Source organism: Saccostrea cucullata, unplaced genomic scaffold (genome assembly GCF_032062105.1).
Source record: "Saccostrea cucullata isolate Sc308-1 unplaced genomic scaffold, CSIRO_AGI_Scuc_v1 ctg6232, whole genome shotgun sequence".
In the NCBI taxonomy this organism is placed as follows: Eukaryota; Metazoa; Mollusca; class Bivalvia; order Ostreida; family Ostreidae; genus Saccostrea; species Saccostrea cuccullata.
In genome coordinates this window covers 1-17,647 of record NW_026927187.1, presented here as the reverse complement: position 1 = coordinate 17,647, position 17,647 = coordinate 1, and the positions used below count along the sequence as shown (strand labels likewise).

Genomic DNA, 17,647 nt, shown 5'->3' with positions numbered 1-17,647 from the left:
TTCAAACTGGATTTTTTTTTTACTGAAAGACAATAACAAACCTGGATTTTGTTTTTTTTTACTACCTGTTGCATCATCTTTTTAAAAAAAATATACCTGTTGCACAAAAAATTACGTGTGCACACACAATAACAAGAACAAGAACACAAATTTTATTCAGTGATCAAACTGGTTTATATAGCAAATGGGTTTGTTTAGGGTCGTAATGCAAAAATATACCTTTTACCTGCATTTTCTTATACCTGTTGCATCATCCTGTAAAGAATGTGCAATATTATTATCTGTGCAAAAATAGGTTGGTTTTAACAAACTTTTCTGTAAACTATCTAGTCATATACGATATATATTACTGTGTTATATACTAATACCTATAAACACTGCCATTGTGACGTCATGCTTATAAATCTTTTTTGCAAAAAGAGCAGCGATTCTTATGAGGAGCGTCATGTTAGTCCTTCACAAGCCGCGATGGCTGCTTATTTTGACACAATAACACAGACTTTCACAGCGCTTGAGACTTCATGTAATAACAGTATGGTCCTATGGATTTCAGTACCAAAACTGATTTTCTACCGTTTTTCTTCCAAGAAAGTTCTGAACAGCTGAATCCTGGATCAGCCTAGATGTTATATCACTGGATTATTTAATGAATATTACTATACTGAGTATGGTTACTTGGTAAGTTTTAACAAACTTTTCTTTATACATTTTCTATGAAGGTCAATCTTTGTATTTATTCATTATTACTGTGTTATATACCTAATGTTTAGAACATTCATATAAACACTGCCATTGTTTACCCTGAAATACACTAGGACACTAAAAGATCCTCAAAATGTTGATAAATCTTTTTTTGCATGAGTTATGATCATATTGTCTCACATTCCTTTTATTGGATCAGTATTCTAAATATTCTTATGAGGAGACTCCGAGCTTATCTGATAAAATACTGATACATGCTTTTAAAACAACTAAAGTGATATTCTCAGTTGTTATTTCTAATATTTCTATGAATCTTTAATCACAGTGACCAAAAGAAGGATATGGAGATAATCAATCAGATCATATTATGCCAATGAATCTTTTGTCTCAAATCTTGTTTAATGAAATATACAGAATCTTTTGCCTTATTTGTCACTCATATTTTTACATTCTGGTGCAACAGTGGCCCAATGAAAGTGGGAAAAACTCAGTCTGAGCATCTCTGTAAATCTATAAACATGTGTGCCCCCCCCCCCTTTTTTTTAAACCTTCATGTATATACATGTATGTATTTTATTTAGTCAGTGATTTCAAACATCAACATGTAAAATATATATTGAGTACTTTAAAAGTGAATATATGCATGATTTGGACACCCTGAATATTCTGACATACTAATGGTGACATCAGTTAAAAGAGTAATTAGTTATGTAAAATTCAGTTTATATGAATGTAAATGGGGTATTTATTTTCAGTTCATGTAAGGTATAATTTGCATGTAACCCAGAGTGTATTTAATATTACTATGATGGGTCATTCCATGATTGAATTTAAATCAGAAAAATGTTCACTAAATTTTAAAATACATGGTATCTTTTACATTTCTGTCCTGTTTGTCTGTCAATTGTTGCTTTACTTCCTTTGTAAAATGAGGTTAAATTGAGTATCACTGAATATTGTATGCTTTTTTTTCAGGATCAGCTAAGATGTTGTTTCACTGGATTATTTAATGCATTTAATCATGATTATGTAAAGTTCTGTTTTGAATTGGGCATTCCATATATTGAATTTAAAAAAAAAGTCTCTGGGTAAGTTTGTTTTGTTTTGTTTACATTTTCAATTATTTTGGTAAAATACTGGTAAGTTTGTCTTTGTTTTGTTTACATTTCCTATGAACTGGTCATCTTTGCATTTAATATCTCATGATTATATGGTTCTTTGCAATTTAATTACTGTGTAATTCTTATGTGATCTCATATCTCTAACATTCATATAAGCACAGTCTTATTTTGGCTAAAATATACTAAGGAAACTTCATATTGTTAATAAGTCCTTTTGCATAAATTATGATATAATGTCATAATTCATTATGTCTGTTACCCATGGAATTCAGACTTACTAAATTGTGATCTATAAGGAATGTAATAAAAGAAAAAGTAAGAATCTACAAAAGGTTTATCCTTGTTTTGATTCTAAATATGTGCTATATATGGCATACATAATCATTTCATTTTCACTTTTGTTTCTTAGTAATGAGCTTTTCAAAAAATGTAGGACTACATGTTGTATATGCTAATATCTTTTTGTATGCTGTACTGACAGGTATTAAACAAAATTGAATATGCTGTTAAGAGAAAGTCTGTTAGTGTCTAAAAATTACACTGATAATCATTTTGTATTTGTGATATTAATACAGTAACTGTGCTTCTTTTGTTATCTAAAGATAACATGATGAACTATTTTCATGAACTTTTTGGCACTGTATTTAAACATGCAATGTTTCATGCAGTTCCTTGTCATATTAACAAAATGATTATATTTTCTACAGTCCTCAACATGGAAGTTATGTTTTATTCCTAACCATCTATAATCCATTCTCTATGAAGTTCAGCCTGTCTGCCCAAATTCCTTTGGAAATACATAGTTAGTCAACCAACATAGAAACAATCAAACTTGAAGGTAAAGTTTCAATGAGATATCCAGTCCTAATTTTTATATATATATATTTTTTTTACATATGCCTGATTATATTTTCAAATTAATTGAATTGATAAGTAAATGATATGACCTTTTTTCTTTTGAAATTATGAGGGCTTGGTGGTCATGGTCATTTTTAGACTATGTTGATTTCCTCTATGAGAAGAAGAGCTCCATATATATTTACAAAAATGATCACATTGTGAAACTAAAATGTGTGAAATTTTTCTTTGTCAAATGATAGTTAACAGCTGAAGATATCTTAACAGATATCTAAAAATAAGTTATATCAGATGGTTAATTTATTAACCCTCAGCTTCCTTAAAAGCATAGTTGGTAAAGATTTCAAGTTTTCTATCCAAGTGCTTATGAATTCTGAATTTTTCATTTAATATTGACATTATATTTACAGGGAAAGAATACTACAATGTGGCTCCTCAGGATCAACAGTGAAAAATCTTAATCAATAATGACCCTCCTGACTATGTCTAAAGGCTGTAACCTTTATAGCTGATGTAAGATGATCTGATTGCATGGCATTAAAATTTCCTGGTGTTTCTACCATCCAGGATCTTCTTATGAGTGCATGGGGACTGCTGTGGACCTTAACCTGTTTATAAAAATATACCTTGGAGCATGACACATTATTCATATAAGGTACTTTCAATATCATTTCTATGAGTTTTTCTTCTTTCTTTTAATAATCTAGTAATGAATTCAAGTGTTTTGTTTCCTTACATCACTTAATGTGTATGCTTCCAACATCTCAGATCTGTTTATATGTTTATTTCTCTTTGTTTTTCTGAACACAAAAACCCTGACACCATTTTTAAAGCAAACAACATGGTGACTTCACATCTGACACAAAGGATAATCAGAGTGTATATCACAATCTTGACTAAAAGGTCTAAGTCATAGCAAATGTAAGAGAGTGTTTTTTTTTTCTATCAGAGAACAAAATTTTGTAGTTAAACAAAAACTGGCAAGTTACTCTCAAAATGAGCCTAAATGTCTTCTAAAACTTTAGTGTAGAGTTTCTCCATTAATCCTCAGGTCTCTTCTCCTCTGTGGAGTTAAAATCATGTGTTTTTAACATTTTTTTTTTTGCTGACAACTGTTTTCTCTCTTAGCATCTTTAAATTGAATTTTCTCTCCAGTCAAAGGTCTTTCAGGGTAATCCAGGTAATCCTTACCCTCTATTGGTAATTAATGATTATATTCTTCATAGGCTTCTTCTGCAATCAAGGGTCTGTCTATGTAATCTATGACATCACAAGGCCCATCCATTGTGGGGATAATTAGCTATATTCTTCATGAGAAATGATCTGAATAATGTCATCTCTTTTTATTTTAATTGGTAAACCTCGTTCTACATCTTTCTCTGTAAGAACTCTCTTACCAAACTGAATTTTACTCATTCCTTTACTCTTTTCTTTTACTAAAGCTGTTACTACCCATAGTTTTGAAAAGTCAAAATCTGATGTTACACCTTGTTTTTATATCCCTTTTTGTCTATGTTTAAAATTCTATTAAGCTTATATTGCATATCAATTTTTCAACTAATAATTTTTTTTTTTCCTTTCAAGGATTCTCAATGGGGAACTCAGTAAATTATGCACAGACTAACAGAATATACTCTCTTGGAACACTGATACAAGAATATAAAACCAGAGATGGATGGAGGATTCAAGAAGCACATGAATAAATATGATTCCAAACTAAGTCAATCATGATGATCATGAATTGTGGTTCACAGGATAAGAGAGAAAGGACCCAGGATTGTGCATTTTTCTAGATCCTCTCCCATTCATATCCTTCATATGCTGGCATACAAAACAATAGATAAATTGTAGTCATTTAACAGACTGAAGTTTAATCAAATCAAAGTATTGAAAATGTGTTTTTCTGATAGTATGAGATCTTCAAAAAAAATAATTCTCACAGATTTCAAAGTATCTAAATATAACTTTTAATTTATGTAGTACAAATTGAATACAGTTGTTATGTATGACTTTTATACATTGAATCCTTAATTTTTCATCTTATATCTACAACACCCCTAGAAAATACACAGATATTCAGAAGCTAGCTTTGGTGTATTTATTACTTTCCTGAAACTGTAAATACATTTTATTTAGAATGTGTGTATCCTATTTTGAATTTAATACGTCTCAATAAAACCCACCATAAAGATGCAAGTGTCCCATAATCTGTGATTTAATAATATCTTGAATATTTTTATCATTCCATAAACTTTTAACTTACTACACATATAGTGTTTGGAGTAATACACTTAGTTGTATAGGACAATGTTCAAGGTCAAAGCATGAGATTATTGAGATAACTAACTTTGTCAATAATTTGTAACCTTCAAACTTCACATCTTAAGTGAAGAATGGATAGGAGATTTTCTATAGATTTTTGGATCATTTTTCTACAGGATAAAATTTAGTTGTTGTAACTTTAACATTTTGTGACAACCTAGAGACCATATCTGCTATGATAGGTGGCATGGCATATTCTTTGGAAAGAATTGAAATGTTATATTCAAATGTACAAAGTTCAAGAGTGTTTTAAAGACTATAACCAAGTTATACCTTAGAATTCTGTAAAAATCTTATCACTGCATAGAATGAAGACTGGTTGGAATAATATATGTTTTGAACTAAGGTCAAGGAAAAAAAGTCAAGAATGTGGAATGATATGACTTTTATTCAAATGGTGCAGTACAACAACTCTGGTGATTTACATACCTTCAGTCATAAATAGATACATGTAGGCATGGGGTAGACTCCTATAGATTTTGAAATTTTCATTCAAAAGTATAGAAAGGTTTTAAGTTTGAATGATTCAATGGCAGCATATCATTTGCTTGTAAGTTTAAAAACAAATCCAAACATATACATCTTTGGATGATAACTGTTGAATTTAAGTTGAGTAAGTTTCTTTTTTGCATGTGAAAATGACATCATCCAAAGAAGTTCATCTACAATTTATATGTAGGAGAGAATGAATTTTTCATCACAGGGAAAGAAAGAGATTGTCTTGTGTAATATAATACAGCGGTACACAAAAATATATTTCAATTTCTAACAGGTTTCATTTTTGTTTATATGGAATGCTAAGTTATGTTGATTTCACTTTTTCCTACCAAAGACATACTAGTAGAAAAAAAATGTACATGAATTGTCAGAAAAGCATGTGTAAACCTGATGACTTTATAATTGCTGATTAAATCAATTATGAGTTTCATCTTTGTTACATTGCAATAATTCCGAAATAGGGCACACACCAGAAATTCTTAAAATGATTTCTACTGTCCTATCTGAGCATCAGGGTTTAACACAACAATTCCAAATGATTTTTGGACGCTTTTTATGTATCAAAAAGACAAAACAGAATGTTTGTTCACAGATGTTCCAATGGAAAACAACCACAAAGAAATGATTTGACATGTTCTTTATGTGATTCATGTAAAATGTATTTTAAAATTGTACCCTAACATTTATCTTTTGCATAAATACATTTTTTTTGTGGAGAATTTCTCATAACTTTGAAAAAAATAGTCTTATTGTATAATATGGTTAACTTAAAATTTTGTAGACTTAAAAGTTGTACATGATGTGTTACACATCTTACATATGTAACCATTTCATTTCAGGATATTCAGCATATATTGTGGTTTTGTCTTAAATTTGTTTGTTTATGTAATCAATAATTTGAGAATACTCAAATTAGGTAATGCATGAGAGAATAGGCAAGAAAATCAGGTTTAAGAAATGGTTTTTACTATTTATAAGGGGTTAATCTATATATTGAATCTATAAGTACATTTAGTCTATACATTTAAGGTATTTGTGTATGAAATAAACTTGTATTTGAGCATTTTAAGACAATTGTAAACATTACTTTAACCAGTTTAAAAAATGATTAGATTCACTGTCAGCATGTTATTTCTTGTAAAATAAATGAGAAAACCAATTTTATTTGAGTCAGTTTTTTTTAATGTAAATAAGAAGCATTGGAAGTTGGGAATATTTCACAAAGTTGATTGAGCATAATTTTCACTAGGACAGTAGGAGTATAATGATTTAAGCATTAAAGAAACCATTTCATATTTCAATATACAAACATGTTTAGTCATGCAGTATATAGTTTACACTTGCCAAAAAGTAAATGGTATCTCTATTCAGGGTCAATCCAAAGGAATGAAAACAATGTTTCTTTTTTTTTTTTTTTATGTATCAAACTTTAAGGTTTTGTTACAATAAATTCACTGTATTCATTTTTTGTCCTCTTTCTATGTTATGAATAGCTCTGATTTAGGCAATCAAAATACAAAAAGCAAATGAGTTATGTCAAATGATGAAGGTATGCACTTGAAAATTACATGGACAGAGAATTCTGAGTTTCCCTCAAATATGGTCGCCAAGTGATGTGAAATAAAAAGAAAATGTGGATCCATCTTATGATTGAGACTAGTACATATTATGAATGATGGGCACTATGACCATTAGAATGACATTACATTGATTCAATTATATGGACAGCTCTTAATCCATACAGTCAAAATGGAGGAAATATTTTTCTTTATAGGCATAAAGTAAGAAACACTCACCCAATTCATCAGAATTTTACTATTTAAAGAAAAGGAGCCTTACTTGCTTTGTTGAGTTGACATTACTATTTTGTCTTTGGTAGGTACACTGATGGTTTCCTTGACTATAATGAGAACTTTTTATTTAAAAGTCCTCAGATTGTCCTGATATTTTGGTTAAAATAACTGCATGACATCAAATAATTTGTTCATACAAAGGAATAAAAGATTTTCCAGGTTTCTTCTTTAGTCAGATTAAATAGTGTCCAACTATATATCCAACATATAATACAAGATAATCCAAGTTACACAAAGGTAAATAAATGACCTTTTTAAGGTTTTAGTCAAAAGATCAAAGTGAGAAGGACATCTTCTATATTTAATAGTTTAGTTAATATTCATCAAACTTCATGGATAGGTTAATTAAACAAGCTTCATAAATTTTGATTTTCAGATCAAAGATCAGCACAATTTTTGCTATGCCATTGTTGTCCATGAATATCTTAACACTTCTATTGATTTTTCAGGTTAAAGGTCAATGTATTCCTGCTACAGTAAAAACTTCATTATAAGGATCTCATAGTGATAGTTTTTATATATAAGGAACTGGGTAAAAAATCTCCCACTCTTTCTATAATATGTCATTGAATGGGCTCCTTCATTTTAAAGAATTTTACAAGCAAATCATATACTGACTTTCAATCCTTCAAAACACAATATGTATATTAAATCTTGAGATTCAGACTTTCAGCCTTTTTAGGCTTTCAGACTCTCAGGCTTTCAATCTTTAAAAACTTTCAATCTTGAGGACTGAGTATTTTAATATTTATTTTGTAAGTCTTGTTTTTTATGTCATTACGATTAATCCTTAGTAATAAAACCAGAGTGTTGAAGTACATTGTGTAATCTTAATGTTTATCTAAAATTACTGCTTTTAATACAGTCAAATATAATTTGTGATGATCAAAATTTCCAAATTGCCTGACCTATACATATTTAGAGTTTCAATATCATACACTCTTGAATATCCATAAATATCAATATATTGAATCAGCATTTGCTATCAACCATACACTTGTTAACATAAGGAAATGCTCTTACCATAAGTTAAACTCATGGAATTCTTCATGCAATTTTGAAGAATCTCTGTTATAAGGGATGGTGAAGACAAAAAGACCCATACATTTCCAAGTAGTAATAATTTTTAAAACTATATATCCACACTAAAATTGAGGAACATTTGAAGAACCCTTTTCCTTTACAACTCATGACATTTCATGTAGATAGTGGGTATGATGTGTAAATAATCTTTATGAAAAAAAAAAGATGGTGTAAAGTTAGCCTCACCCAACACCCAAGGGAGAGGGGAAGGGGGTTGAACCCTTTTGTCCAGGAAACATGAATTTTAAAGGTTTTTAAAAAAAATTATAAAATTATATCAAATTTATAAGGTTAATATAAAGTTTTGTTTTTATTTAACTTTCAAATTTTCTTTTTAATAAAAACAAAACTTTAAAAATATTAACCTTATAAATTTGATATAATTTTATAATTTTTTTAAAAACCTTTAAAATTCATGTTTCCTGGACAAAAAAAAAGGGGGTTCAACCCCTCCTCCCCTCTCCCTTGGGTGTTGGGTGAGGCTAACTTTACACCATCCTTTTTTCATAAAGATTATTTACACATCATAGCCACTATCTACATGAAATTTCATGAGTTATAAAGGAAAAGGGTTCTTCAAATGTTCCTCAATTTAATGTGGATATATATTTTTAAATATTATTACTACTTGGAAATTTATGGGTCTTTTGTCTTTACCATCCCTTATAACAGAGATTCTTCAAAATTGCATGAAGAATTCCATGAGTTTAACTTATGGTAAGAGCCTTCCTTAGGTTAACAAGTGTATGGTTGATAGCCAATGCTGAATCAATATATTGATATTTATGGATATTCAAGAGTGTATGATATTGAAACTTTAAATATGTATAGGTCAGGCAATTTGGAAATTTTGATCATCACAAATTATATTTGACTGTATTAAAAGCAGTAATTTTAGATAAACATTAAGAAGATTACACAAACACTGTAATTTCAACACTCTGGTTTTACAAATATGAAAAGTTTGAATTACTAAAGCCTAATTGTAATGACATAAAAGACAAGACTTATAAAATAAATATTAAAATACTCAGTCCTCAAGATTGAAAGTTTTTAAAGATTGAAAGCCTGAGAATCTGAAAGCCTAAAAGTCTGAAAGTCTGAATCTCGAGATTTAATATACATATTGTGTTTTGAAACATTGAAAGTCAGTATATGATTTGCTTGTAAAATTCTTTAAAAATATAGGAGCACATTCTCTGATATATTATAGAAAGAGTGGGAGATTTTATACCTAATTCCTTACAAATAAAAAAATATCACTATGAGATCCTTATAATGAAGTTTTTACTGTAGCAGGAATACATTGACCTTTAACCTGAAAAATCAATAGAAGTGTTAAGATATTCATGGACAACAATGGTATAGCAAAAATTATGCTGATCTTTTACCTGAAAATCAAAATTTATGAAGCTTGTTTAATTACTCTATCCATGAAGTTTGATGAATATTAACCAAACTATTAAATATCCTTCTCACTTTGATCTTTTGACTAAAACCTTAAAAATGTCATTTATTTACCTTTGTGTAACTTGGGTGATTATCTTGTATTATATGTTGGATATATTAGTTGGACACTATTTTTAATTTGACCCAAAAAAGAAGAAACCTGGAAAATCTTTTATTTCTTTGTATGAACAAATTATTTGATGTCATGCAGTTATTTTAACCAAAATATCAGGACAATCTGAGACTTTTAAATAAAAAGTTCTCATTATAGTCAAGAAACCATCAGTGTACCTGTTAAAGACAAAATATGAATGTCAACTCAACAAAGCAAGTAAGGCTCCTTTTCTTTAAATAGTAAAATTCTGATGAATTGGGTGAGTGTTTCTTTTTTTATGCCTATAAAGAAAAATATTTCCTCCATTTTGACTGTATGGATTAAGAGCTGTCCATATAATTGAATCAATGTAATGTCATTCTAAATGGTCATAGTAATAATCCATCATTCATAATATGTACTAGTCTCAATCATAAGATGAATCCACATTTTGTTTTTATTTCACATCACTTGGCGGCCATATTTGAGGGAAACTCAGAATTCTCTGTTCATGTAATTTTCAAGTGTATACCTTCATCATTTGACATACCTCATTTGCTTCTTGTATTTTGATTGTGCAAATCAGAGCTATTCATACATAGAAAGAGAACAAAAAATGAATACAGTGAATTTATTGCAAGAAATACCTTTAAATTTTGATACATAAAAGAAACATTGTTTTCATTCCTTTGGATTGACCCTGAATAGAGATACCATTTACTTTTTGCCAAATGTAAACTATATACTGCATGACTAAACATGATTTGTATATTGAAATTTGAAATGGTTTCTTTAATGCTTAAATCATTATACTCCTACTGTCCTATTGAGAATTATGCTCAATCAACTTTGTGAAATATTCCCAACTTCCAATGCTTCTTATTTACATTAAAAAAAACTGACTCAAATAAAATTGTTTGTTTACTCATTTATTTTACAAGAAATAACATGCTGACAGTGAATCTAATCATTTTTTAAACTGGTTAAAGTAATGTTTACAATTGTCTTAAAATGCTCAAATATAAGTTTATTTCATACACAAATACCTTAAATGTATAGACTAAATGTACTTATAGATTCAATATATAGATTAACCCCTTATAAATAGTAAAAACCATTTCTTAAACCTGATTTTCTTGCCTATTCTCTCATGCATTACCTAATTTGAGTATTCTCAAATTATTGATTACATGAACAAACAAATTTAAGACAAAACCACAATATATGCTGAATGCCCTGAAATGAAATGGTTACATATGTAAGATGTGTAACACATCATGTACAACTTTTAAGTCTACAAAATTTTAAGTTAACCATATTATACAATAAGACTACTTTTTTTTCAAAGTTATGAGAAATTCTCCACAAAAAAAAAAACAAAAAAAAAATGTATTTATGCAAAAGATAAATGTTAGGGTACAATTTTAAAATACATTTTACATGAATCACATAAAGAACATATCAAATCATTTCTTTGTGGTTGTTTTCCATTGGAAAATCTGTTAACAAACATTCTGTTTTGTCTTATTTTTTTGATACATAAAAAGCGTCCAAAAATCATTTGGAATTGTTGTGTTAAACCCTGATACTCAGAATTTTAAGAGTTTCTGATGTGTGCCCTACTTAGAAATGTTTACAATGTAACAAAGATGAAACTCATAATTGATTTAATCAGCAATTATAAAGTCATCAGGTTTACACATGCTTTTCTGACAATTCATGTACATTTTTTTTTCTACTAGTATGTCTTTGTTCACAAAAAAAATTGAAATCAACAGTACTTAGCATTCCATATAAAGAAATATGAACCCTAGCTATTAGAAATTTAAAATATATTTGTGTATCAATGCATTATGTTTAACAAAACAATCTCTTTCACTGTGATGAAAATTGTCTTCTTCATATAACATGCAGATGAAGAACTTCTTTGGATTATGTCATTTTCACATGCAAAAAAGAAACTAATTCAATTCAAACTAAAAGACAATCATTAAAATTTTAAGGACATTAAAGGATGATATCAAGACTTGATAAAATTCTACAATTATCATCCAAAGATGTATATGTTTGAAATCATTTTTTTAATTCACAACCAAATGATATGCTGCCATTTAATCTTTCAAACTTAAAAAAACAAAATCTATACTTTCGAATTAAACATTTCAAAATCTATAGGAGTCTTCCCAATACTTATCTACATTTATTTATGACTGAAGGTATGTAAATCACCAGAGTTGCTGTACTGCACCATTTGAATAAAAGTCATATCCACATTCTTGACTTTTTTCCCTAAACCTTATTTCAAAACATAAATTATTCCAACCTGTCTTCATTCTATGCAGTGATAATAAAATTTTCACAGAATTCTAAGGTATTACATAGTAATAGTCTTTAAAACACTCTTGAACTTTGTGCATATGATTTACATTTCAATTCTTTCCAAAGAATATGCTATGCCACCCAATAGAGCTGATATAAAGTCTCTAGGTTGTCACAAAATGTTAAAGTTACAACAACTAAATTTTATCCTGTAGGAAAATGATCCAAAAATCTATAGAAAATCTCCTATCCATTCTTCACTTAAGATGTGAAGTTTGAAGGTTACAAATTATTGTCAAAGGAAGTTATCTCAATAATCTCATGCTTTGACCTTGAACATTGTCCTATACAACTAAGTGTATTACTCCAAACACTATATGTGTAGTAAGTATAAAGTTTATGGAATGATAAAAATATTCAACATATTATCACAGATCAGGGGACACTTGCATCTTTATGGTGGGTCTTATTGAGACCTATTAAATTCAAAATAGGACAAACACAAACAAAATGTATTTACAGTTCCAGGAAAGTAATAATTACACCAAAGCTAGCTTCTGAACATCTGTGTATTTTCTAGGGGTGTTGTAGATATAAGATGAAAAATTAAGGATTCAATGTATAAAAGTCATACATAACAACTGTTTTCAATTTGGACTACACAAATTAAAAGTTATATTTAGATATTTTGAAATCTGTGAGAATTATTTTTTTGAAGATCTCATACTATCAGAAAAACACATTTTCAATACTTTGATTTGATTAAACTTCAGTCTGTTAAATGACTACAATTTATCTATTGTTTTGTATGCCAGCATATGAAGGATATGAATGGGAGAGGATCTAGAAAAATGCACAATCCTGGGTCCTTTCTCTCTTATCCTGTGAACCACAATTCATGATCATCATGATTGACTTAGTTTGGAATCATATTTATTCATGTGCTTCTTGAGTCCTCCATCCATCTCTGGTTTTATATTCTTGTATCAGTGTTCCAAGAGAGTATATTCTGTTAGTCTGTGCATAATTTACTGAGTTCCCCATTGAGAATCCTTGAAAGGAAAAAAAAATTATTAGTTGAAAAATTGATATGCAATATAAGCTTAATAGAATTTTAAACATAGACAAAAAAAGGGTTATAAACACAAGGTGTAACATCAGATTTTGACTTTTCAAAACTATGGGTAACACCTCCAGTAAAAGAAAAGAGTTAAGGAATGAGTACTTCAGTTTGGTAAGAGAGTTCTTACAGAGAAAGATGTAGAACGAGGTTTACCAATTAAAATAAAAAGAGATGACATTATTCAGATCATTTCTCATGAAGAATATAGCTAATTATCCCCACAATGGATGGGCCTTGTGATGTCATAGATTACATAGACAGACCCTTGATTGCAGAAGAAGCCTATGAAGAATATAATCATTAATTACCAATAGAGGGTAAGGATTACCTGGATTACCCTGAAAGACCTTTGACTGGAGAGAAAATTCAATTTAAAGATGCTAAGAGAGAAAACAGTTGTCAGCAAAAAAAAAATGTTAAAAACACATGATTTTAACTCCACAGAGGAGAAGAGACCTGAGGATTAATGGAGAAACTCTACACTAAAGTTTTAGAAGACATTTAGGCTCATTTTGATAGTAACTTGCCAGTTTTTGTTTAACTACAAAATTTTGTTCTCTGATAGAAAAAAAAAGTTTTCACTTTCATTTGTTGTGCCTTTGACCATTTTAAATTGACCTTATGGTCAAGATTGTGATATATACATTCTGATATAATCATCTATGATGTCTCTATGATGTTTACCTCAAAAGATTGAATCAGGGTTTTTGTGTTCAAAGAGAAATAAACATATAAACAGATCTGAGATGTTGGAAGCATACACATTAAGTGATGTAAGGTCAAACAAAACACTTGAATTCATTACTAGATTATTAAAAGAAAGAAGAAAAACTCATAGAAATGATATTGAAAGTACCTTCTATGAATAAAGGGTCATGCTCCAAGGTATATTTTTATAAACAGGTTAAGGTCCACAGAGTCCCCATGCACTCATAAGAAGATCCTGGATGGTAGAAACACCAGGAAATTTTAATGCCATGCAATCAGATCATCTTACATCAGCTATAAAGGTTACAGCCTTTAGACATAGTCAGGAGGGTCATTATTGATTAAGATTTTTCACTGTTGATCCTGAGGAGCCACGTTGTAGTATTCTTTCCCTGTAAATATAATGTCAATATTAAAAGAAAAATTCAGAATTCATAAGCATTTGGAGAGAAAACTTGAAATCTTTACCAACTATGCTTTTAAGGAAGCTGAGGGTTAATAAATTAACCATCTGATATAACTTATTTTTAGATATCTGTTAAGATATCTTCAGCTGTTAACTATCATTTGGCAAAGAAAAATTTCATACATTTTAGTTTCACAATTTGATCATTTTTGTAAATATATGGAGCTCTTCTTCTCATAGAGGAAATCAATATAGTCTAAAAATAACCATGACCACCAAGCCCTCATAATTTCAAAAAAAGATCATATCATCTACTTATCAATTCAATTAATTTGAAAATATAATCAAGCATATATAAAAAATATATATATAAAAATTAGGACTGGATATCTCATTGAAACTTTACCTTCAAGTTTGATTGTTTCTATGTTGGTTGACTAACTATGTATTTCCAAAGGAATTTGGGCAGACAGGCTGAACTTCATAGAGAATGGATTATAGATGGTTAGGAATAAAACATAACTTCCATGTTGAGGACTGTAGAAAATATAATCATTTTGTTAATATGACAAGGAACTGCATGAAACATTGCATGTTTAAATACAGTGCCAAAAAGTTCATGAAAATAGTTCATCATGTTATCTTTAGATAACAAAAGAAGCACAGTTACTGTATTAATATCACAAATACAAAATGATTATCAGTGTAATTTTTAGACACTAACAGACTTTCTCTTAACAGCATATTCAATTTTGTTTAATACCTGTCAGTACAGCATACAAAAAGATATTAGCATATACAACATGTAGTCCTACATTTTTTGAAAAGCTCATTACTAAGAAACAAAAGTGAAAATGAAATGATTATGTATGCCATATATAGCACATATTTAGAATCAAAACAAGGATAAACCTTTTGTAGATTCTTACTTTTTCTTTTATTACATTCCTTATAGATCACAATTTAGTAAGTCTGAATTCCATGGGTAACAGACATAATGAATTATGACATTATATCATAATTTATGCAAAAGGACTTATTAACAATATGAAGTTTCCTTAGTATATTTTAGCCAAAATAAGACTGTGCTTATATGAATGTTAGAGATATGAGATCACATAAGAATTACACAGTAATTAAATTAAACCATATAATCATGGTTAAATGCAAAGATGACCTTCATAGGAAAATGTAAACAAAACAAAGAAAATGTAAACTTACCAGAATTATTTAAAATAATGTCAAATTTAAGATAGGTATCAATTTCCATGGAAATATATGCCCAATTAAATAATCCAATGAAAATTAACCTCAACATCTTAGCAAAGATGATCTTCATATAGAAATGTTAAATGCAAAAATACAAAGACAAACTTACCAGACATTCATCCAATATATCAATTAAATAATCCTTCAGTGAAACAAAACAAAGACAAACTTACCAGAGATATCCAAAAAAAAGCATTAAATAATCAGTGATACATCAATCCTGAAAAAAAAGCATACAATATTCAGTGATACTCAATAAAGCAACAATTAACCTCATTTTACAAAGGAAGTAAAGCAACAATTGACAGACAAACAGGACATTTTTCTGATTTAAATTTAATCATGAATGACCCATCATAAAAAGATTTGAGACAAAAGATTCATTGGCATAATATGATCTGATTGATTATCTCCATATCCTTCTTTTGGTCACTGTGATTAAAGATTCATAGAAATATTAGAAATAACAACTGAGAATATCACTTTAGTTGTTTTAAAAGCATGTATCAGTATTTTATAAGATATGCTATGAGGCTCCTCATAAGAATATTTAGAATACTGATCCAATAAAAGGAATGTGAGACAATATGATCATAACTCATGCAAAAAAGATTTATCAACATTTTGAGGATCTCTTAGTCCTAGTGTATTTTAGGGTAAACAATGGCAGTGTTTATATGAATGTTCTAAACATTAGGTATATAACACAGTAATAATGAATAAATACAAAGATGACCTTCATAGAAAATGTATAAAGAAAAGTTTGTTAAAACTTACCATGTTTAGGTAACTCAGTAGAGTAATATTCATTAAATAATCCAGTGAACTAATATCTAGCCTGATCCAGGATTCAGCTGTTCAGAACTTTCTTGGAAGAAAAACGGTAGAAAATCAGTTTTGGTACTGAAATCCATAGGACCATACTGTTATTACATGAAGTCTCAAGCGCTGTGAAAGTCTGTGTTATTGTGTCAAAATAAGCAGCCATCGCGGCTTGTGAAGGACTAACATGACGTCGCTGCCAAGATTATGACGTCACAATGCATAGGTAAGCTCTATGGTATTTTTGCACACGGCCCCCCTTACAAATGATGCAACAGGTATAAAAAAGATGATGCAACAAGTATAAAAAAGATGATGCAACAGGTATAAAAAAGATGATGCAACAGGTATAAAAAGATGATGCAACAATTATAAAAAGATGATGCAACAGGTATATAAAAAAGATGATGCAACAAGTATCAAAAAGATGATGCAACTAATCTGCACTCCCCTTGACCCGCCTATCCCCCACAGGGACTGCTCCTCCCTTGACCCACCCTATCCCCCACAGGGGCTGCACCAGCTAGAGGAGATACAGAGAGAGAGAGAGAGAGAGCACAACAAGGGGGAAATATTTGACCATAGCTAAAGGCATATTTGAGTGCAGTCAGAAGGACTGACGGATAGATTGATCACTATAAGGAACCTACAGTGCGGGTTCCTATAATCATGATACCTGTTGTCACGAACAAATAAAGATAGAACAAACGCGATAGGATAACATTGTAACGAAAATAAGGATACGAGTTTAAATATCTTATTATTATTTCCTTCTCTCGATCAGTTAATCAGTTTATTCAACTGATTTTTAGGGCATTTTATTAATAAAAGATAAAATTAATACTTTTTAACTACTCTTCAATGGATATCAAAGCTACTAAAATGCAATATTTGTAAAAAATGAATTAAGTCAATCAAAAACATTTAAACATAATCACATATCAGGTAATAATGATTATCGCCATCGATTATCAGATATATGTACATGTATATGCATGTACATGTTTTGCGGAAAAACCT

At 29.4% G+C, this 17,647-nt stretch overlaps 2 long non-coding RNA genes across 3 annotated transcripts; one reads left to right on the top strand and one right to left on the bottom strand.

The window, feature by feature from the left end:
* The first annotated feature begins 2,222 nt into the window (after window positions 1-2,222).
* LOC134273690 (uncharacterized) lies at window positions 2,223-4,767 on the top strand. The gene is made up of 4 exons (XR_009993470.1): window positions 2,223-2,304; window positions 2,531-2,661; window positions 3,092-3,336; window positions 4,266-4,767. It is a non-coding gene; the product is annotated as an uncharacterized LOC134273690 (long non-coding RNA).
* A 9,728-nt stretch (window positions 4,768-14,495) lies between these two features.
* LOC134273689 (uncharacterized) lies at window positions 14,496-15,991 on the bottom strand. 2 transcript variants are annotated; one of them, XR_009993469.1, is made up of 3 exons: window positions 15,979-15,991; window positions 14,943-15,073; window positions 14,496-14,522 (listed from the first exon to the last, which is right to left on the bottom strand). It is a non-coding gene; the product is annotated as an uncharacterized LOC134273689 (long non-coding RNA). The 2 variants fall into 2 exon arrangements; XR_009993468.1 differs by lacking the exon at window positions 15,979-15,991 and adding an exon at window positions 15,300-15,652.
* Between the last annotated feature and the right edge of the window lie 1,656 nt (window positions 15,992-17,647).